This window comes from Physeter macrocephalus, chromosome 11 (assembly GCF_002837175.3).
Source record: "Physeter macrocephalus isolate SW-GA chromosome 11, ASM283717v5, whole genome shotgun sequence".
NCBI lineage: Eukaryota > Metazoa > Chordata > Mammalia > Artiodactyla > Physeteridae > Physeter > Physeter macrocephalus.
Window position 1 is genome coordinate 5,365,736 of NC_041224.1, and position 24,475 is coordinate 5,390,210.

General features: G+C 39.7%; 1 protein-coding gene across 7 annotated transcripts in view; it reads right to left on the bottom strand.

Annotated features, from left to right (window-relative positions):
* The window catches only part of ODAD2 (outer dynein arm docking complex subunit 2), a 277,030-nt gene that overhangs the window by 212,821 nt on the left and 39,734 nt on the right, over positions 1 to 24,475 (bottom strand). For 6 of the 7 annotated variants that reach the window (XM_055087692.1, XM_055087695.1, XM_055087696.1 and 3 more), the window contains one exon: positions 11,827 to 11,967. The exons of the other annotated variant lie outside the window; for it this stretch is intronic. The gene's annotated coding sequence lies outside the window, so the exon portion shown is untranslated. The remainder of the gene's footprint in view (positions 1 to 11,826; positions 11,968 to 24,475) is intronic. 7 annotated transcript variants of the gene reach the window in all.

Here is a 24,475-nt window from a genome sequence, read left to right on the forward strand (position 1 = left end):
CCTCCCTCCCCCTCCCCCTCCTCCCCCTCCTCCTCCTCCTCCTCAAGGGCGAGTCCCAGCTCAGGCCACCAGGTAGGAAACGTTCACCTTCCCTAAGGCACAGTGAGGTTTTAGCAGAAACTTCACAGTAGAACCGATAGCAAATGGAAAATAGTCGTTAGAAACACCGTTTTGCTTCCCCACAGGCTTCCAGACAGGAGTCCTGTAGCGTTCCAGGAGGGCTTCTGTGTACCTGAAAGCTTCACTGAGTTCTCAAAAATAGCACAAGACCTCTCACAGGATATTGGAGGTGCACATTTTTCTCTCCAGAAGGCAAATAAGCTAGAATTTTCGAACACTCACTGGAAAAGCAGAAACTGCTCTTGGATACTCTAGTTCAGAGAAGTGGAATGGAGTGAGAACACTCCCAGTGTTTTTAAATGCCTGTTTTTACGTTTGTGCGTTAACATGACCTTGATCCCATCAGTAGACACTCTACCAACAAGAGACCAAACTTGAAAAGCCAGAAGGGAATGAGGGAGTGGGAAAAAAGAAAATATTTGGGGCTTCCCTGGTGGCGCAGTGGTTGAGAGTCCGCCTGCCAATGCAGGGGACACGGGTTCGTGCCCCGGTCCGGGAGGATCGCACATGCCGCGGAGCGGCTGGGCCCGTGAGCCATGGCCGCTGAGCCTACGCGTCCGGAGCCCGTGCTCCGCAACGGGAGAGGCCACAACAGGGAGAGGCCCACGTACCGCAAAAAAAAAAAAAGAAAAAAAGAAAAAATTTGGTGGAGAAAAAAGAGAGAGGGAATGAGCAGTGTACTGTCTTGGGGGTGGAGTGTTTGGGGACAGTGCTGGACAACCCAGGGGGAGAGTGTTTAGGAACTAGAACTGGATTGTTTTTCCTTAAAGCCAGGGAGGCAGACGCGTGAGGATGTTAGGTGTCACATGTCAGGGTGGTAGGCTGTCCCTGCTCAAAAACAGCCTTTCTGCAGACACATAAAGAAACAAGATCGATTTGACCTTTGTTTGGGGTTTTCTTCCCTTCTTGAGAGTGTGAAAGTTGTTAGCAGTGGAATCATTTTGCCCGAAGTGGACTCTACCTCCAGAGGAGCCTAGAGTTGCGAAGACTACAAGCCGATAGGTGTAAAGGGCCCATTCAAAAAAAAAAAAAAAAAAAAAAAAAGTAGAGCGATTACGCTCGAAGACAGTCACAGCATCCTAGCTGTAGCGTTGATGCACGTCACAAACTGGTGAAGGTCAACAAGCTGGTGAGGGTCCACCTTTCAGAGGCATTCTGGAGTGGTCCTGGAAGCAGGGAAACTTCTTTGGGTACTTTATTTCACTTGTGCATTTTAATCAGCTGTATAATATGAGAGAGCATTTACTGGGCCCTATGTAGAAACTGGCCGGAGATCTACAAAGTTCTGGACAATTGACCTTGGTTTGCAAAGGAGGGAAAAGCCAGCACCATCCAAGATCTGAGCATTTGTGTCCTCATGTGCCAAATTCATGCCAAGGGGCAGAATCTCCCATTGCTTAATGTGATTGCAAAATTGGAATTTACTGGAATTTATTAACCTTGAGATTTTCCAAGAAAGAAAGCTTCTAATAATATTTAAATTTGTAGAATTCCCAGCTGGCTTCTTCCAGTTTTTTCTTGCCATGTGGAAGCACTGACGTGGCTGTCCCTCAGCTCTCAGTTTAACTGACCGCTTCTCAGAGTGCTGACCACCCCACCGAAAGAAGCCCCCCAGGAGGACTTAACTAGTCTTTGTCTCTTTGCCTGTCCCCTACCACTGCAGTGAGCACCACGAAATAGGGACCTTTTCTGTCTCCTTCAAGTCTGTACCCCTAAGAGCTAGAAGAGAGACCGACCCGCGAAAGGAGCAAAATTGATGAATCATCTGCTCAAAGATGACGTGCTACCTGACGTTCTTTGTTGAACCAGGCGCCGGAAAGGTGAGGCCCACATTTCCCTGGACACAACTGATGAGCCAGTTTGATGATTCTGAGTGGCTGTGCTACGGGAAAGAGCCTTCAACACAGAGAGCACCCAGCCGTTTGCTGAGGCAGAGGTCTCTCCCCGCACTGCCTGCAGCTAGAACATGACCCAGTTCTGTCCAGTGGGACTTTAGAGAAGGTCTGCCACGGGCAGCTGAGACAGGCTTGGACATGTTTGACTCCCCCCCACACACCTCAGCTTCTGTCAGCTGAACGTGCTCCCTGTGAGACCAGCCACCCTGGCTCAGGGCAGCTCAGCGCCCCGGCGCACAGCAGAGCAGGCACGGATGCTGTGGCAGTATTTACTCCGGTTGCCTAATGACGGAAGCATACCGTCTCACAGCGCTAGAAGCTAGAAGTCCAAAATCAAGGTGTCAGCAGCGTCCGTTCCTTCTGAGGCTGTGAGGGAAGGATCTGCTCCAGGCCTCTCTTGGCTCGTGATGGCCATCTTCATGGTCATGGGATGTCCTCCCCATATACCTGTCTCTGTGTGTAAATGTCCCCCTTTTCTAAAGACAACCGTCATATGGGACTAGGGCCTATCCTCATTAGCTCATTTTAATTTGCATGACCTCTGGAAGACCCTCTCTCCTCCAAGGTTGCATTCCGAGGAACTGGGACTTCAACATAGAATGGGAGTGGGGGACACAATAGCAAACATAACATTCTGTAACGGGGGGCTCACTGGGGTTCAGGTGCCCATTCATCGGTGTTAGAGTGAGGCCCAGGGGTGTGAGGCAGCCAACAGGAGCATTTACAGGCCATAAGCAGGAGAAGGTGACAGGCAAGGTTGGTCTGAGTGTCCGATACCTCAATCAGGAAAGGGCTGACAGTGGAACATCATAAATCAGGAAAGTACGATCACTATATTGTGCGATCATGGAGTTAAGTCTCATTATGGGACAAGATTGCCTCTTAATGGAATTCTTCAGGAGATTTCAACAGAATTCTGATGACAGGAAAATTTGCACGAGGTCTGATGAAGTCCTAACGGCCAAATTCCCCAGGTCCAACCTTTCCTTACAGATAGAGACGAACGAGCAAAGAAGTCCAGCCTCAGCGGCCTTCTCAGTGATATACTGTGGACCAAGACCACGGTCAGAAACGAAATGGCTCTTTCTTTTTAGAGTCTAACTTCCTAGATATTCATTTGTTTGATAAGTGCTTTTTTGGATACCGGTATGTGCTAGGCACTCTGTTGGCAGAACTGGATTTTCCAATTCGAGTACTGGCAAAAAAAAAAGGAGTCCATTACACTCTATTGAAAATCCCTGGAATAGAAGGACGGCCAGTGGCGGGGAGGACAGGAAGCAGAGAGAGAGAAGAGGATGGTGAGGTGGGCAGGAGCGCAGAAGGGAGGGCCTTGAAGCCGTGACAAAGAGTCAGATTTTATTCCAGAAGCAAGTGAAAGTTATTGGAGGATTTTAAGGAGGGCGTGGCATGATCTGACTCATGTTGCTAAGAAGCTATCCTGGCTATTAAGGTGCAAGAGTAGAAGCGGAGAGACTATTACTAAGCCACTGTGGGTCAGGTCCCTAAGGAAACAGAGTCCAAGATGGAGAGATGCCTGTGAGACAAGTACTGGGGACTCTTTCCAGGGGGGGGTGAAGGCAGCAGGACTGGACCAGAGGAAGGCTGAATTGCAGTCCAGTTACCACTACCCCAGGGAGAGCTCTGGGTCTGGGGGGCCCTACAGAGTTTTCCCATATTGAGGAGAGGGCTCTTGAGGGGGGCTTTATATCTCCTTATCTTTATATCTCTCTCCGCCCACAGCTAAATTTTTATTTAGTTGATAACCTCCATTACACACTAAGTTAATCTTTTTTTCTTCCAGTGTTACTGACAGATAATTGACATGAAGCACTGTGTAAGTTTAAGGTGTACCACATAATGAGCTTACATACATCATGAAGTGATTGTCAAAGTTATCACAGTAAGTCTATTGTCACAATAAGTTTAGTGAACATTCATGATCTCATATAGATTCAAAATTGTAAAAATAGGGCTTCCCTGGTGGCGCAGTGGTTGAGAATCCGCCTACCGATGCAGGGGACACAGGTTCGTGCCCCGGTCCGGGAGGATCCCACAGGCCGCAGAGCGGCTGGGCCCGTGAGCCATGGCCGCTGAGCCTGCACATCCGGAGCCTGTGCTCCGCAACGGGAGAGGCCCCAACAGTGAGAGGCCCACGTACCGCAAAAAAATAATAATAATAATAAAAAAAAAATTGTAAAAATAGAGAAAAATTTTTCCTTGTGATGAGAACACTTAGGGTTTACTCTTTCATATGTAACCTACAGCCATGTTAATTGTATTTATCATGTTGTACATTACATCCCTAGTAATTATGTGTCTTATAACTGGAAGTCTGTATCTTTTGACCCCCTCCATCCAACCCCCCTCCCCGACACCCACCTCTGGTAATCACAAATCTGATCTCTTTTTCTATGAGTTTGCTTCTTTGTTTTTGAAGTAGAATTGGCCTACAACACTATGAACTATGTAAGTTCATAGTTCCTGGTACACAACATAGTGGTTTGATATTTCTGTGCTTTTCAAAATGATAACTATAGCTATGATATGTCACTATACAAAGATATTACATATTAATTTTGGACTGTATTTCCCACACTGTACTTGCATACCCATGACTCATGTATTTTGCATCTGGAATTTTGTGCCTCTGAATCTCCCTCACCTATTTCTTTCCTCCTCTCACCCTGCTCCCCTCTGGCAACCACCTGTTTGTTCTCTGTATCTATAACTCTCTGTTGTGTTATGTTTGTCCATTTGTTTTGTTTTTTAGAGTCCACATATAAGTGAAATTATAAGTATCTGTCTTTCTCTGACTTATTTCACTCAGCATAATACCCTCTAGGTCCATCCATGTTGCTGCAAATGGCAAGATTTCATTTTTTTTTTTATGGCTGAGTAATTTCCAGTGTGTGTGTGGTATATATACATCTTCTTTATCCATTCACCTATTGATGGGCATTTAGGTTGCTTCCATATCTTGGCTATTGTTGATAATTCTACAGTGAACACAGGCATGCATATTAGTGTTTTCGTTTTCTTCAGATAAATATCTAGGAGTGGAACTGCTGGATCGTAGAAGTCTATTTTTAGTTTTTTAAGGAGCCTCCATACTGTTCTCCACAGTGGCTGCACCAATTTACATTCCCACCAACAGTGCACAAGGGTTCCCTTTTCCCCACATCTTCACCACACTTGTTATTTGTTGTCTTTTTGGTACTAGACATTCTGACAGGTGTGAAGTGATATCTCATTGTGGACTTGATTTGCATTTTCCTGATGATTAGTCATGTTGAGCATCTTTTCGTGTGCCTGTTGGCCATATGCATGCCTTCTTTGGAAAAATGTCTATTCAAATCCTCTGCTCATCTTTTCATTAGGTTGTTTGTTTTTTTTTATGTCGAGTTGTATGAGTTCTTTGCATAGTTTGGATATTAACTTCTTATCAGATATATCATTTGCAAACATCTCCTCCCATTCAGTAGGTGGCCTTTTCATGTTGTTGATAGTTTCCTTTACTGTGCAAAAGCTTTTTAGTTCGATGTAGTCCTATTTGTTTAATTTTGCTTTTGTGTCCCTTGCCTGAGGAGACAGATTCAAAAAAATTTTGCAGACTGATGTCAAAGTTTTCTTCTAGAAACTGCCTATGTTTTCTTCTAGAAGATTTATGGTTTCAGGTCTTAACATTTAAATCTTTAATCCATTTTGAATTTATTTTTGTGTGAGAGTATAGTCCAGTTTGATTCTTTCCCATGTAGCTGTCCAGTTTTCCCAGCACCACTTCTTGAAGAGACTGTCTTTTCCTCATTGTATATCCTTGCCTCCTTCATCATAGATTAATTGCCCAGATAAGTGTGGGTTCATTTCTGGACTCTCTATTCTGTTCCATTGATCTGTGTGGCTGTTTTTGTGCCAGTACCACATTGTTTTGATTACTGTAGCTTTCTTTGTAGTATAGTTTGAAATCAGGGAGTGTGATAACCTCCAGCTTTGTTCTTCTTTCTTAAGATTGTTTTGGCTATTCAGGATCTTTTATGTTTCCATACAGATTTTAGAATTATTTGTTCTAGTTCTGTGAAAAATTCTATTGACATTTTGATAGGGATTGCATTGAATCTGTAGATTTCCTTGGGTAGTATGGTCATTTTAACAATATTAATTCTTCCAGTTCATGAACACGGTATATCTTTCCATCTGTTTGGGTCATCTTCCATTTCTTTCATCAGCGTTTTATAGTTTTTTGTGTACAAGTCTTTTACCTCTGCAGGTAGGTTTATTCCTAGGTATCTTATTCTTTTTGATGTGATGGTAACTGAGATTGTTTTCTTAATTTTTCTTTCTGATAGTTTGTCATTAGTGTATAGAAATGCAACAGATTTCTGTATATTAATTTTATATCCTGCAACTTTACCGAATTTGTCGATGAGTTCTAGTAGTTTTTTGGTGCTGTCTTTAGGATTTTCTATGTATAGTATTATGCCATCTGCAAACAGTGACAGTTTTACTTCTTGTGTTCCAATTTGGATTCCTTTTATTTCTTTCTCTTCTCTGATTGCCATGGCTAGGACTTCCAATACTATGTTGAATAAAAGTAGTGAGAGTGGGCATCCTTGGCTTGTTCCTGATCTTAGAGGAAATGCTTTCAGCTTTTCACCATTGAGTATGACGTTAGCAATGGTCTTGGCATATATGGCCTTTGTTATGTTGAGATATGTTCCCTCTATACCCACTTTCTGGAGAGTTTTAATCATGTTGAATTTTGTTAAATGCTTTTTCTGCATCTATTGAGATGATCATATGATTTTATTCTTCAAATTGTTAATATGGTGTATCACATTGATAGATTTGCAGATATTGAACCATCCTTGCATCCTTGGGATAAATCCCACTTAGTGATGGTGTGTGATCCTTTTAATGTATTGTTGAGTTTGGTTTGCTAGTACTTTGCTGAGGATTTTTGCACCTATTCACCTATATTGGCCCGTAATTTCTTTTTTTGTGATACCCTTGTCTGGTTTTGGTATCAGGATGATACTGGCCTCATAGAATAACCTTGGTCAGCTTCTTGTCTGTACTTTGTCTTCACTATTTCCTTTCTGTAGTCTCAGTCTAGCCCTTTTGGTGAGAAAGGAGAGTGAAAGAAGAAGAAGTAAAAGGACAAGGAATCTTCTAAATTGTCTGCCCTGTCGTAAACTACCTTTGCATTCATTGCATTAAGCCTAATCTGGCTAATTCTCTTGTGAATGTTTTTTTCTTAGAATTTCAGAAATCTTGCGGTGTTGGTGCCCTTCCCACTGTATTTTGCTCCATCCCAAAACAACCTTCTTCCTTCTGACCACATTCTTGGGAATCTACAGTTCATACATTTACTTTCTGCTGAGGTCTTATAGCTGCCATCCCACCTCCTCCAACCCCCAGTGTATTTTTCATCCACAGCCAAAATCTGGCCCATGGAAAGCACTCACACATTATTTGCTCAACAAACTCTAGAGCACAGGTCAGTCCTATCGCAGTAGACGCTTTCCTCCACTTTGCTGCCAGAGCCACTCTACTCTGCCTGTCTCTCACCCCCAGGCTCACCCACCATCTCCTCCCCTCCTCACAACTGCACAAGATAAAGGACACATATTAAGCTCTCTGAGTAGTCTCCTAAAAGTCCTTCTTCTTCCTTCCTTCTGAAATGAGGTTGGGGGGCAGGTGAGTAGAAAAAAGATGGCTAGCACAGCTCTCTCCAAAAAGCTCTTCCCTGGATATCCACTCATTTCCCTTCTATAACTTCAATATGGGTGAGTCAGGAAATTGACTTTCCAGTTATAACCTTTACAATTTTACATCTCAGCCTAGTGCCTTACTCTGGAATAAATATCTTGAATCCCAATGTCTTGAATTAGTGAAACAATTTTAACATATTATTTCTTAGGTATATGTACAAATTGTGGATGATTTCAGAGCAAATCAATAATATACATTGCCTTTGAAAGTGAATGGATGGGGAAGAATTCTTAGTGTTTTTATTTATATACCTCCTTATCTTCTGATGTGTTACAATGAGCCTGTGTTCCTATAGTAAATGATTAGGACTGTGTAAGAAACAACAGACATAGAACATATGAGTAATTTGTATATATACAGATTATTCAAAATTAGCCCATATATCAAATATCAAAGGTCATTTCATATGCATTAATCAAAATGATTTTGATTCTAAAGTAAAAGTGGTGTAGGATTGCCTTAAACATTTTGACTTGAAGGAAACACAGAAGTGTTTTCTCGGATCTTTATCTCATATATACATGTAGTGCAATTGATTGGCCTTTTGATTGGAAAATTTGAGTGAGAAGATAATCAAAATGACAGAATCTCACACTGAATTTGGGGAGGACTAAGGCAGGCATGTTGTGTGCTTCATTTCTGTATAAATGAAAAAATAAAAAATAAACCCATAGAGGTACATTCTCTTATCAGTTTGAGCCACACCTATAGAAATGATAAAAACTGGCCTACAGGGTTAATTAAACCTGTATGCTACGTCACTAAAATGACAGTGGGGAAAGAGAATGGGACGGAAGATGAAATGGGTGAAACATGTCAACAAAATGGGGGTAATAGAAAACAGAAGGGTTGAAATGGCTTAGCTGAGAGGAGAAAGCTGAAACCTAAAAGCTTGAAGGGATCAAAGCCAATAAAAATAAAACATTTGCAGAAAAATAGACCCTGGAAAGACTCAGAATTTGGAGGCATCTCTAAAGGTGAAGAGTAGACTGAAAACAGGAAAAGAGCTTGAAAGCTTGTTCAAGGAGGAGCTGGACTTATAAACCTTTTCCCCGACAGAGAGGTTTATCACTCAGGGCGCCAGGAGCAGCTGAAAACACTGTACGGAAATCATGGAACTAAGTAAATATGGGCTCCCGGAATGCTGACCATCCCCGCCGCCCCCTCTCCTGGACCTTCCTCGCACTAGCTACCCGACTTCCATCTTCAGGCAGAAGATCTGACACTGACCAGCATGAATGCAAAGATCTACACGTGCTGACATTTGAGAGTTCTTCCAGTCAAATAGACAGGTGTTGGAAGAGGGGATGTGTATGGGTAGCATGGGGCAGGAGAGGTGGCAACAGAATTATACCCTCTACTTCCAGAGTAAAGAGTCAACAATAATCTCTAAAAATAAAAACCAAGCCATAGCAGTTTAAGCATGTCATTTAGAAATTTGGAAATGTTGAGCAATACCAAAGACAAGTGAGAGTCTTGCCCATCACTGTGATTTTTAAGAAAAGAAAAAAAAGAAAACAGGATCCAATCAACTTCTCAAGAAAAACCAGGGCCAACCACCTTGTGGAAAGGCTGTGCTCCATCATCCAGGCCTGGCTAATCATACACAGACTTAAGAGACCCAGTCCTGATGAACTCAGACATTGGAGAGGGCAAAGCTTCTGTGACAAGTAGCTAGTGCTGCAAGAATGATGCAAGACACAGAGCCCCAAACTCAGTGGTACACATGGATCTGTACTCACAGACCTTCAGGTCAGTTGCAGTTCTTGTAGCTTGGCTCACTTAGGCGAGCCCTGAGTAAGTGATCTGCTTCTGGGCTTGGTTCCAGGCCTTGTTCCGGAACTCAGGCTCAGGGGCAGTGGCTACCTGTGGGATGTACTTGTTGTGGTGAGTCACTTTCATGGACATTCCAAGCCTCTGATTGCATCATGTCAACTGACATCCCATGGATCCAAAAAGTCACATGGCCAAGTGCAAAGCCAAAGGTTGGGAGCTATTATTTGCCCACCATGAAATCATGGCAAGGGTGTGGATAATCTGACACCACTTCAACAGAGTGAAGAAATCACTGGAACTAATAGTCTACTGAAGCACCCTTCTTCATGTATCATTCATCAAGTGGGTTCTAATTTTGGTCTTCATTCCCAGTGCATTATCATGGTGGTTCTGTCACCTTATCATATTCTCTATCCTCTAGCAGGAATATCTAAGTTTGTCTGCAAATAATTTAAACACATTGTAATCATAAGTTTAAAAAAAAAGAATATCTAGGATGAATAGCCTAGATAAGTGTTCTGATTCACTTCTTTATTTTTATGCAGTTATTCTGAGTGTTTAAAAAATCTTTTTATAAATTATTTTATTCAGTCTCTCTTTTTTGTTCTAAACTCTCCCTTTTATCTAAGTAAGAAGACAGAATACCATAAAAAAAAGTTTAACCCCATTTTATGTCAAGTAGCACTTGGTCTCTGTTCTGGATTTTTTAAAAAGTAGAAACTCAGGGCAAATACACTGGAATGCAGGGAAAGTTATTTGATATAGAAAATGTGTAGTCTAGCCAAGAAGTGATTACTCCAGAAATCCTCATGGAGAATAAAGGATTTAATGTGAGACTTGATATTTTGGAAAAACAAACTGAGGATTAATAATATCCGGGTGATGTCTCCCAAAAACACCAAAGGAAACAGTGAAGACGTCTTAAAAGAATGGCTTCCAGATGCCTAGTAAATCATGTGTCTCTACCAAATGAGAACATGGCTTAAGGAGGATATTACTTATTTTGAGGAAAGAAGCATTGTTTGGGTGACTAGTCGTCTCTTGCCCTTCAACTCTGTAATATTATTAAAGATATAGAAGCCAAAAGCATTATCCTTTTTGAATAATGGAATGATGGATACCATTATTTGCGATGAAAATTAGTTCTACCATTCAGTGTGATTTTTGTAAGAAAATAAATAAATTAGGGTTTTACGGTGAGATGATTTGTCTTCTTTGGTGACTGGAGTATATCTCGGAGTCTTGTAAAGTGGAAGAAGGATGATTGTAAAAAGGTAGGATGAGAAAACCGGGCTGAGGCTTAGTGCATAGGAACGTTTTTAGATACATAAATTTCAGAAACAATTTGGAATCTGGAAATTGATTTCCTATAAAGCATCTACACCCACAGACCCTTTGGCAAGAGTTCATGTGTTCCCAGTTTGGAAACCACTCACTTGGTTCACTGATGGAGCGTCTCGTGCCCCATATTCCTCTGCCCTTTGCGGTCTTAGGTCACACCCTCCAATACGCTCCAGTGTGGATTTGCACCAATCACAATGTGCCAGAACTTATTAGCTTTCAGAGTTGGGGTCCTAAAGAGCACTGAGGTCGCTGGCATTGGTTTTCCATATTGAAATCTTCCTTTGACTTTCTCGGTGATTCATATTCTCATCCCTGTAATATTACCTGGCAAGTGTTTGGGCTTGAGCAATTCTGCTCTGGGTTTTGTCACTGGATTAGAAAACAATAGCAGCAGGAACAAAACTAGTCTCTAGGGATCGCAAACAGATTGTGATCATGTATCATAGAACAGAAATTAGAATGTGTGCATTCTCTCTGAGAGATACTGCATTTACTCAATTAAATTTCCTATAGAGGATTTTAAGCACAAATGGGCCATTTTGCAATTTCCATAAACTTTAAGTTCTTAAGGTAAAAAAAGAAGTCTAAATGAACCTAATTAATCTTCTGTTTCCTTCCTAACTGGCAAATCAGCTGTAAGAGGCAGAAGCACAGATTAATAAACCATATGCAATATATTGCCAGCTGTCATTTGAGGAAACTATTTTTTCTTCTATCTTATTGATTACCTATGTGTTATACAGTAACATCACAGGAGCTCTTTGGGATTAGGAAAGCCATGATGATTTTTCTCCCTCCCTCCTTTGCAAAATTGTCTACTGCCTTAGTTTCTATGAACTCACTCTGTATTAGTTAAGATTAGGTTCTGGTGTGAGATACAGACTCCCAAAACAGTGGCTTACGGAGGACAGAAGTTTCTTACCACAAGGGTCTGCAGCAGTGGTTCAACAAATGCCAGCGACCTCAATAGATGCCAAGTCCTAAGGGACCCAGGCTTCTCCTCCCCTGGGCAGGACCCACATTTCCACGGTCTGCTCCATCTCCAGACATCAGGACCACATTCCTGCCAACAGGAGGGAGGAAAGCATGAAAAGGGGCAAAGGTCATGTACTGGCTTCCTTTTAAGGAAACTGCCGTACCTCAATTCTGCTTATATCTCAATGGCCAAAATTAATCAAATGGAACATTTTTGCTTTTTACATTTTGAAGCTATCGTAATAGGTACATAGAAATTTAAATCTTTTTTTTTGGCTGCGCTGCACCGAGTGGCATGTGGGATCTTAGTTCCTTGACCAGGGATAGAACCTGCACCCCCTGCACTAGAAGCACGGAGTAGTAACCACTGAACCACCAGGGAAGTCTCTTGTTTTTGCTAAGGATCCGACCCTTTTATCATTATAAAGTTAACCTGTTTTTCTCTAGTAATGATTTTTGCCTGAAAGTATATTTTTTCTGACTTTAATAGAGGTACACCAACTTTCTGTTCGGTGTTTTCCTGGGGTATCTTTTCCATCCTTTTACTTTCAACTTTTCTGGAAACTAACATTTTAGATATGTTCATTGTAACAGAATATAGCTAATTTTTAAAAAATACATCTGACAGTCTTTGGGATTGACATGTACACACTGCTATATTTAAAATAGATAACCACCAAGGATGTACTGTATAGCACGCAGAACCCTACTCAATAATCTGTAATAACCTAAATGGGAAAATAATTTGAAAAAGAATAGATACATGTATATGTATAACTGAATCACTTCGCTGTGCACCTGAAACTAACACAACATTGTTAATCAACTATACTCCAATATAAAATAAAAATTTTCTTAATAAAGTAAAAAAAAAATATAGTCTGACAATGCTGTGCACCTGAAACTAACACAACATTGTTAATCAACTATACTCCAATATAAAACAAAAATTTTCTTAATAAAGTAAAAAAAAAAATAGTCTGACAATCTTTGCATTTGATGAAGGCATTTAATTTATTTACATTATGTGAAATCCTATTTTGTGCTTTCCATTTGTCCCATCTTCTCTATGATTCTTTTTCTCTCCTCTGTTTCCTTCTATTTGAATTGATAATTTTTTTTCTAACTCTGTTTTACCTACTATTATTTGGAAGTTGTGCACTCTGATACTGTTCCCCAAAAATAACAGACATCATTAACTTATCAAAGTCTCAAGTTGATCAGTGTCTTTGTCCACCTGCTGAGCCCTCATCTCTGTCAGAGTTGTGTCCCTTCTGGGATAACGTGCTGTTCTGCTCACGCGTTTAAATTCTTTTCACCCCTTAAAACTTTGATATTGCTGCTTTATACAGTCATCATTTCATATTGTTTGTCTCTGTGCATCTATTTACCGATTTCTCTGCTTTCCATTTCTTTTAAAAATAGAATCATTGAGGTATGATTGACATACAATAAACTGTACATATTAAAAGTGTACAGTTTGAAAAGTTTCAACGTATGTGAAACAATCACTAGAGCCAGGAGAATGAATATATCGTCACCTCCAAAAGGTTTCTCAGGCCCCTTTTAATCCTTCACTCCTACCTCTTTATTTTATTGTTGTCGGTGGTATTTCAGGCAGGAGCCTAAATCCAAATCCTATTACTCTGTCATAGCTATTAGTGAACATATCTCTCCATTTGTGTTTGTATCTCAGACTTTGGGTTGTTTTTTAAAAATATATTTATTTATTTATTTATCTGGCTGTGCCAGATCTTTGTTGCGGCATGCGGCATCTGTTTTTAGTTGTGGCATGTGAACTCTTAGTTGCATCAGGTGGGATCTAGTTCCCTGACCAGGGATCGAACCTGGGCCCCCTGCATTGGGAGCTCAGCGTCTTACCCACTGGACCACCAGGGAAGTCCCTGTATCTCAGACTTTGAATATGAGATCACTTTCCTTCTCTCTCTTTTACACTCTTTAGATTTTTCCTTAGTGAAGGTCTACTAATGGCAAATATCCCTCAGTTTTTGATGGCCTGAGAATATCATCAGTTTGGCTTCATGCAGAAAAGATACTTTCTTCTAAGAATAGAGGTCTAGGTTAAAAATAGTTTTCCCTTTGTACATTGAATATATCACTTCACAGTCTCCGGGCTTCCTTTTTGCCATCAAGAAAGCAGCTGTCTGTTTGTTACTTCTTTGAAGATAGTACAACTCCTTTAAAGATCTTCTCTTTTCTTTGGTGCTCTACACTTTCACTATGATTTTTCTAGTTGTGGGTTTCTTTCGTATTTATCTGCCTGATTCTCTCTGTGCCCTTGAATCTGACAGAAGATACCTTTCAACAGTTCTGGAAAATTCTCAGCCATTTTATTCTCACATAATACCTCTGTTCCCCTTCTTTCTTTTTTTCCTGAAACTCCAATTAGGCACATATGTACTCTATCCACAATTTTTTTTTACCTATTTTTCCATATATTGCATGTCATTTCTGTGCAACCTTCTGGATAATTTCGTCATGACTATTTGTCTTTGAGATCACTAACTCTCTCCTCAGCTGTGTCTAATCTGCTGTTAAGCCCATCCATTGACGGTTTATTTTGTTCATTTCAGTTATTAGGTTTTTCATTTCCAGGTGCTTTATTTGGTTCTTGCTCAAATTTGGTCATTTTATATAGTTTATTCTCTGTACAGATTTTCAAACTTTTATTTCTTTATACATGCTAAACATAATTATTTTATATTCTTATAATAACAATATCTGAAGTCTTGTATTCTTGCTGCTTCACAATCATGGTACCTTGTTTTCCTGTGTGTTGAATGGTTTTTTGCTGTGAGCTGCTCATTTCCCTTGGAAATTTGTTTTTCAAGGAATTCTTTGGGAACTGGGAAAAAAAGCTTCCACCAGAGAAGACTGACCTTTGCTTCTGCCGGATACCTAGGGTACTATATGTTTAAGACTACTTTAAACTACTGGTATCATCTTATACATTTGATCTGTAATTTTTCATTTAACAGTATATCATGAAATGTCTGTCATTCTAGACAAATTCACCTACTCACTATTTTTAATGTTGTATAGCATTCTATAAGGCTATAATTTATTTAATCCTTCAACTGTTGACTTTTAAGTAGATATCACTGAAAATGTGTATCTTTATAAACATAGCTTTACATGCTTGCATAATCATCTCTAATTTTATATATATGTTTATCCTCTAATCATATATGTTCACTTATTATTCAATAATATATATTGAATGTATTCATTTCAAGTATATATAATATATACATTATAATATATGTATATATATTCATTCCAGAAAGTTGGACAGCTATGGCAAAGAAAATGTGTACTTTAAAAATGTTTCATACATACTACACATGACCTTCCAGAAAGATTCTATCAATTTACAGCCCACCAGTATATACCCATGCCCCTGACAACACTAGATGTTATCAATCTTTAAATTTTGCTGATCTGATGAGAGAATATTATTGTTTTAATCTGCTGATATCTTACTACTAATGAGGCTGAACATATGTGCTTACTTCTATTGACCATTTGCTTTTCTCTTCCGTACGATTGCTGTTCATTTATTTTGCCCATTTTCATAATTTTTTCTGAGTCATTTTCTTATTTGTAGATAGTCTTTGAAGCTTACAAATTTTAACATCTTTCTTTTCAACATATGATCCAGGAATAACTTTTACAATGTAAATATGAACTAGTATAAATTAGAATTGAAATGTTTTCATAATAGATACTGTTCTTGGGGCAAAGATATGCAGTGAATAATTGTTGTAAACAGTGTACATGGTGATAGTCCCCTCCATCCGTTCTTTGGTATTCTCAAATTTTACACCATGAATATTATAGTGCTCTTTGTGACTACTTTTAGAATCTGTATTTTTTCATTTCCTGTTTCTGGTCATTACCTAAGTGAGTGCTTTAGTTGAAGTGAGTGGGTATTTGAATTGAGGCAAAAGAGCCTACCAGTGAGTAGTGATTGTATATTTTATTGTTGAGAAAATTTAATCTGATTGCCTCCTCAATCTTTCAAAAAAGTGCTGGAGATTCATGTACTAATAGTCATACTTAGGGAGCTATTTCTAGTCAGGTTTCTAATGCTTTACCAGAGATATACTTATTTTCAGAGACCCTAATTTTTTTTTTAACTTCAAGTGTTTAGCATGTAACTAATTTTCACCAGATGGTTCCATCTTCATTATTTATCTAAAGCAGTAATATTTATATTTAACAACTATTGTTGGAGAGAGATTATAGCATTGTTGGAATTTGAAGTTTTACTAATGCATATTTTACTGTTTTGGAAAATGTCTACTATTTCTAATGACTGTTCAAATCTCTGTTTCTTATGAAACTCATACTTGGCTTCTTCAGTTAATTCTTTTGGGCTATGAATTTTCTGCAAAGTTATTGGGAAAGCCATTTTCTGACAATTATAAAACATTGACTGCAGCTACTGATAATTTTTATAGGTTTCTATGAAGTGAGAGAAATTTGACTTTGCATATTGAAATAAACTGAAAATTATAGAAAGTTTTTTATTCTTCCATAGGAATGCTTTCCTTAATGATAGAATACATATCATATGAAATGATATAACATCAAAGATTTTTTTAAACTGCTTTGAATTCATAGTTTATATAGTGCATTTAAACCAGGAGCATTTAGGACTTCACCAACTCAAACTGGATAAGTATTTAGAGGAGGAGTGTGTAAATTTTCTTAAAAATAAAATATGTTAAGAAATAAAATTGGTTAAGAATCATCAGGGCTTAGAAATTATATTTTTCAGAATTTTCCCAAGCAAATTACTGATAAACATGCTGAACAAATATATAAATTCATCTGATTCAGGACTGATCCAAAAGTTAAAAAGATGACAAAGTCTTAGCAAATTTTGTATTTCACTGACTATCTGATTTAAACGGTTTAAACATTCTTTGGCATTTAAATAAAGTCAAGTATTCTTTCTTATTTATTATTTTCAGAACATATAATTTAAGATTACAAAAGTTTAAAATATGTATTTTAAAACTCAGATCCATTTGATCATTCAAAATTAATAAAAGGAGACAGGGTAGTAGGGGACGATGATACTGAATTGCTGTCCATGCTTCAGTATGAAAATGGCCTGAATGAATAAATGACTGCACATAATTGGCTCTCTCAAAATAAGTTACTGACTAATAAGAACTATAAACCTTGGACTTCCTCAGTTCAATGAAAGCATATTTAACTGCTGTGTTGTAAGACATGCTGGTCCTTATAATTGCTATAATCAGACTATTTGGAACCTGATGCATCCAAGTCAAAATTACCTACCTAAATTATCAAGCAACTTCTGGAATTCTCTGGATTTAGGGGTAGTGTATCAGCCAGGGCCAGAAGAGATCAAGATCAAAAGGGAGCCAACACAGCAAACAGAAGAAGAATTCAGAAATTCTGGTGTAGGAATCAGGTCAAATCAAAAGTAGGGGGGCTTCCCTGGTGGCGCAGTGGTTGAGAGTCCACCTGCCGATGCAGGGGACATGGGTTCGTGCCCCGGTCTGGGAAGATACCACATGCCGCGGAGTGGCTAGGCCCGTGAGCCATTGCCACTGAGCCTGCCTGTCCGGAGCCTGTGCTCCACAACTGGAGAGGCCACAACAGTGAGAGGCCCGCGTACCACAAAAAAAAAAAAAAAAAAAAAAAGAAGGAACTTGGGCCTCTGGAATTACACCACTACATCCAAGATTACAGGGAAGGTGAGTAGGCAGAATTCAATGGGTTACACTTTTACCCCAGCCCCCTATCAGAGAGATACTATCACAGAAAGAAGAGAGAAGAGGGCCTTACCTTGTAATCTGCCCCAAGGTGAAATCTTCAGCTACCCTAAGGAGTCTTGAAAATATGTCCTAGTCTTAGTAAAACTGGAAAGCTAGCTTGTATAACTGACCCTAAACTTTATAACAATAAATGTGTCAGTCACATTAAGTATTGTGTTTGGCATACATAACTATTTACTATTATTTACATATAATGAAGACAATCATATACTTTTCTTTTTAAAATCTTTTCATGGTCTATGCTAAATATTTATTAGAAGCAACTTCTATGACTGTTTACAAACTAAATACCATAATTTGTGTATTACTTGGCAATGTGTAAGCAAAGAATCTTGTCAATTCTACATTTTGCTTTACAAAAATATTTAATTAACTTAGCTCTGTACTTAAATCAGTACATGCAAAGTTCAACAAGGCATGAAAATCAATAAGTAAAACTACATTTTGGGAAAACACTACCTTGGGGAGAAAATATTGTAGTCTTCCATTTTCAAGCTGGCATACACAACCAATTGAGTTAACTTTCAATTGTCTATTAAAAATTAATTCAATCTGATCTAGAACCAAAATACTAACAAAATGCTTACATCTGCAAAAGTTGAAGGAGTAGATGTTTCAGTCAATACCATTTTCTATATTTAAAACCAGAAAGTGACATCAACAGCCCTCAACAACTTACTTATTGTCGTATTTTTGGTCTCCAAACACATCCGTTTAACATGTGCACTGAACTTTCAGCCCTGAGAATAGAATCCCAAACATTCACTACATACACATGTCTATGATTACTTCTGACCACAACAAAACTTTCAAATGAAAGTGAAAAATAAGAATGTAAAAGGTTTGTTTCTCCATCTTGCTGTTTTGTTTATAAGTACACACATACACATTAATATTAAATTCACAAAACAGGATACAAAAAGTATATGTAAACTATGATTGCAACTGTGTAAAAAATGCATATGAAAAAAAATGGGAGGCCAGGAATCCACTCAAATCGTAATGGTGGTTACGCTAGGGTTACAGAGCCACCGTGTTTTGCTTGCCTTTGTCTTGACTTTCCAAATGCTCTGCAATGTGGTGATACTACTGTAATTCAAAACTCCCTTGTCTTCTTTATCGAACACCCCAAAAGACTTTACTCAAAAAAACACGTAGTGATCAATGTGCAGTGTTTTGGCAATTTGGTAGGAAAGGAAAAGAGACGTTCACCGCTCATCCCACTTTGGAATTTGAAAGCCCCTTTGAATGCTCTTCTCCAGAATCCCTTCTGTGCCTCAGTACCAGGAAGGCTCTTCTTCCTTCCTTCCCTCTTCACAGCACCCCTTCCCTGCCACCTCACTGCTCAGCCTTTGGTCTCCAGAATGCCACGACTTCCCTGTCAAGTTTCTTTCTCTTGAAATTATCTAGGAAGGTTTAACTATGCCTCACCTTCTGCCTCTACATTTGCTTATCAAACCCATCCCATCAAGATGCTCAGAAAACAAAAGGATTTTGCAGTCACCAGGAACCCCCCTCATTATGTTTCTATGAGTGTAAACTGGCCTGATTTTTCCAAGAAGAGAATACAACAATCTCTCTGAAAATGCAAAATATATGTACCTTTTGGCCTAAAATCCCACAGTTAGAAATCATCCTATAGAATTAGTCAAGAAAGTTCACCAATGGAAAATGTACGTGGATATTTACTGCAACAGCGTGTGTCATAGCAAAAAACTGGAAATATCTGAAGTATCCACTGATATGGCACTAGTTTAAACAAATACAGCATATCCATGGGAAGGGCTATTACACGGCTATTTTAAAAGAGTGAATGAGATCATACTAATCTAGAAAGCTCTCAAAATATATTGTTTTTTCTTTTAAGTCAAGATATTAAATAATCTTTAAGTATTTTTCAGAGGGTAAAGTGCAAGCTATCCACTAAATCAAAGACCCTAAAAAGAAAAAACAAGACTATGGAGGAGGACAGTTGGCCCAGCAATGAAGTCTCTTGGCCTTTATCAGCATACAGGCTGAAGAGAGGGGAGCAAGGCTTGAGAGGTCTTGCTAACCTTTCCAGCCCAAGTGCTGTGGCCATGTGATCTTCTTTCGGGAGATGGCGTTAGTGGTAAAAGTGGCTGACGCGACCACCACGGCAGGTTGTCACAAAAGCCAGCAGACCCCCCCCTCCACAGCCGCCCGCAGGGTGTCCTGCTATGACCCACACGGGGCAGTACCTTGGCCAGGACGGGGGCAGGCTGAGACCTGCCACGTGGGAGTGTCTGGTGAATTCGGCCACACTGTGCACTTTTCACTGCTTTGGCCTCATGTATTCCTGTTTCTCGGGGAGAAGCCAGATGGACCTGATTTTTCTGGTGAGTTACCATCACATATGACCTATGTTCTTTAGTTTCTTTCATGATATCCCTTTGAGATGCTGAAACATCAACCCTATACTTTAACAAATAGCACCTGGACCTTCTCATCTCGTTTCTTTGTGAAACGATCACAAAACACTTTAGTAAAAAAGATTTATGACAACTCTTCTATTTTTTTCCATTTTATATGTCTGCTAAATTCCATTTTTTAAACATAGAGAAAGCCACTGGTGGAATTGCAATGTCTAGAAACGTTAACTTCTCCGTAAAAATAAGGCCACTCAAATCTTGTTAAACTGATATTGTGCCTTTTAATGCCCACGTTCATTCCAAAGGACTTATAAAAGGAAATCATCAAAAAGTTCCCAGCTGCACAAGTCTTTTGAAACTTTTCTGTTGTAAGAGTCTGCGTTACACATTACAAAAACATGCAAGGGGGCTTAAAGATAGTTTAACAAAAAGACTAGAAAGGGAGACTCTCCAGGTGGCTTTTTAAGTGTGGAACATAATAAAACAGTGTTTGGAAAGTATTATGCCAAGATGTAATAACTAGAAAACAAGAAAGTCCATTTATAAGCTGAAGTGTAACTTTCAGTCATAAATAGAAGAAATGTTGAGAATGCAAGGGGGGAAAAGTCATGAGCACTTAATAAATGTGTAACAAATAGACTAAAAGCCTTCAGATGTGGAAGAGCAAAATGACAGTATATTCTGGACCCACCCTTCTGAACCTCTGGCCTAAGGCTTTGAGTTATGTACTCTATCAGTCAGGACCTCCTCAAGGAAGAGAAATCACTTGAGTATTTAACACAGAGAGCCTGATGCAGGGAACTGGTTACCCAGGGGAAGGCAGAGCTGAAATGCCCAACAGCAGACAGGGAGACACCCCAAGGTTAACCCTAGCAGGAAGCCACCACCATCCCTGGGCCAGAGTGGGGACGCAAAGGGCACGGGTAACCGGAGGGGAGCTGGACGCGGCCCACCGTTGCATCAGATGTTCCCAGGGACAGAAGGAAGCAGGAGAGATCTGGCTTCTCCCTCCTTCCTCCCCGACCTCCTGCTAGTGTTTGTGCTGCCGGTCCCAGCTGGGGAACTAGCTCACAGGCTTCATCTGTCCCGCAGTGCAGGGGAGCAGATAGATCCCAGGGCAAACGGGTCCAGGACCAGCACAAACGCTGTCTGCGTTAGCAGATGCACACCCTCCCTCCTTTATGTTCAGGGGAGAACTTCCCACGGGGAGGGACGTGCACGGCACTAGGAGGACCAGGGACTCTATCCTGCTGCACGACACTTTGCTCAAAGCAAGTAGATTCACCCCTCACTGCTCCTTGTGTCTTGACAGTGTTTCTCTGCTGCATTACTTAAAGTTATATTTCAGTTTGGCCGTACACGTTTTTTAAAGGGCTCATTTGGCTTGTATTCTGGGTGTCCTGCTGTAATTCATCCACTGACCTTTGGGCACAGCACACTTTACAACCACTCCAGAGGAAGGTTAAGTGGAAGCCCAGCTGAGCAGCTGTCCATGACACCAACCAATGAGAGACGCTAAGAGATCAATGGGGCATTAAAACATCACTGGAAATGTCACTAGCTGGGGGGAGAAAGAAACCCAAAAAACAAACCAATAAAGGCCTTGCATTTCCCCCAAATTCCTCCAAAGGAGATAGAACGCACTTTATCCGGTAGAACGCTTGAAACCACTTTCAGACACTGTCTCGTCCATGCCCTCAGCCAAAAACTGCTCTTGGGAACGAACCGAAAACTAAATCCCAACAGTAAAGGAAATCCGTTGACTCATATAATTTAAAAAAAGACGAATCAAGGTGACCTTCAGGCGAGTCTGGATCTGCAGCCCAGTGACATCGCCAGGCCCATGCCTTCCTCACCATTGGCTCATGGCTGTTGAAGGACTGCCAGCGGCCTGTCTGCGAGGAGAGAGAAGACCTCTTCCCTTGACACAAGACCTTCAGGCCACCAACAATTACTGGCCAGGCTTGGGCTTCTTGGGAAGTACGGTTTCCTTAAAAATTTACTGTTTCCTTCCCATTCATCTGGTCTCTACTGCATAACTTAAGGTGCTTGAAATGGACATGGGGGTGGGAGGGGTCAGGACTAAGCTTACTCATATTTCTGAGAAGTTCCTGCCTTCCTGCTTTCTCTGGCACCACCTCAGCTTGTGAAGGAGAATTAGCTCTTCCAGCTTTGAGAGGCTCCAAATGTTCGGGCCCCCCAGACACCATAGACAGCCAGTTCCCTAGAAAAGTATCTCTTAGCAAAGCCTGACCGTGGAAACCTCTTAACCATTGTGGTAAGGACTGCTTATCGGTCAATTTAAATTCAAAAGGAAACATAAAAGGATACAAATAGATTATAAACATTTTATTTTATTCATCCATTCATCAGTAGTTTGGTATGAGGCCAAGGTTTTTTCTTCAAGTGTGGGTCTTTTCTCACATTAAACTTTAGACGTAATGCATTGAAGCATAAGATTTACAGTTTCTTTTATTCTGTTTTCTTTTAATGTGGAGTGAGAATTTAAAGGAACTTGTGAAGTAGAGGAGAGAAAAATCCTTTTAAATTTTTACAATTTCCCCCAATTTTTATAGTTTGGGAGCAATTTTTAAGCAGTTGACTTTTATCAAGTCTTTCCAAAGCATTTAATCTAGTTTTCCGAGGGAAAAAAAAAAAAAACCCTCTACCATCATACTCATAGTTCATTGGTTTCTGTAATTCTTTATTACTTACTAAATTATTATGTTACAATAAACATAACTGGCATAAATAAATTTAGGAAAAGACACAAGTAAGTTGGGTGGCCATAAAACTCAGCTGGTGGGAACAGGTGTGCTTGGTGGGTTAAGGGCAACACCTATACCCACGAACATTCTGAGGACATTCTGGGTGAATCCAACTGGATCCTTTTTATGTGTTGTTGGATTCGGTTGACTAATATTTTGTTTAGGATTTTTGCATCTATATGCGTCAAAGATATTGGCCTGTAATTTTCTTTTTTGGTAGTGTCTTTATCTGGTTTTAGTATCAGGGTGATGGTGGTTTCATAGAATGACTGGGAGTGTTCCTTCCTCTTCAATCTTTTGGAAGAGCTGAGAAGGATTGGTATAGTTCTTCTTTGTATGTTTGGTAGAATGCCCCAGTGAAGCCATCTGGTCCTGGACTGTTGTTTACAGGGAGTTTTGGGGTTTTTGAAAAATTACAGATTCTATTTCACTTCTAGTGATCAGTCTGTTCAAATTATATATTTCTTCTTAATTCAGTTTTGGTGAGCTATATGTTTCTAGACTCTTGCCCATTCTTCTAAGTTGTCCAATTTGTTGGCATATAATTGTTCATAGTATTCTCTTATGATTTTTCGTGATCCCTGCATTGGCAGGCAGATTCTTAACCACTGTGCCACCAGGGAAGCCCCTGCAGGGAGTTATAAAATTACAGATTCTATTTAACATCTAGTGATCAGTCTGTTCAAATTATCTATTTCTTCTTGATTCAGTTTTGGTGGGCTGTATGTTTCTAGAAACTTGTCCATTTCTTCTAGGTTGTCCAATTTGTTGGCATATAATTGTTCATAGTATTCTCTTATGATTTTTTGTATTTCTGTGGTATCAGCTGTTATTTCTCCTGTTTCATTTCTTATTTTGTTTATGGGGGTCCTCTCTCTTTCCTTCTTGGTGAGCCTGGCCAGAGGTTTGTTGATTTTATCCTTTTAAAACACCAGCTCTTGGTTTTATTGATTTTTTTCTATTTTTTTTAATCTCTATTTTATTTATTTCCTCTCTGATATTTATTATCTCCTTTTTTCTGCTGACTTTAGGTTCCTAATTCTTTTGGGTGGTAGGTTAGGTTATTTATTTGAAATTTTTCTTGTTTTTTGAGGATGGCCTGTATCACTGTGAACTTCCCTCTTAGGATTCCTTTTACATCTCAGATTTTGTATGGTTTTGTCTTCACTGTCATTTGTCTCAAGGTATTTTTAAATTTCCTCTTTGATTTCATCACTGACCCATTGTTTTTTTAGTAACATGTTGTTTAGTCACCATGTAATCTTTTTTTCTTTTTTCTTTTGTATAGTTGATCAGTTAAGCATATTTTTTGTGAGTCAATTTCTGAGTTCTTTATTCTGTACCATGCATCTATGTGTCAACTCTTCCATCACTACTACACAGTCTTAGGTCCGGAGAGAAGATGGCGGAAGAGTAAGACGTGGAGATCACCTTCCTCCTCACAGATACATCAGAAATACATCTACACATGGAACTGCTCCTACAGAACACCCACTGAACGCTGGCAGAAGACCTCAGACCTCCCAAAAGGCAAGAAACTCCCCACGTACCTGGTTAGGGCAAAAGAAAAAAGAATAAACAGAGACAAAAGAATAGGGATG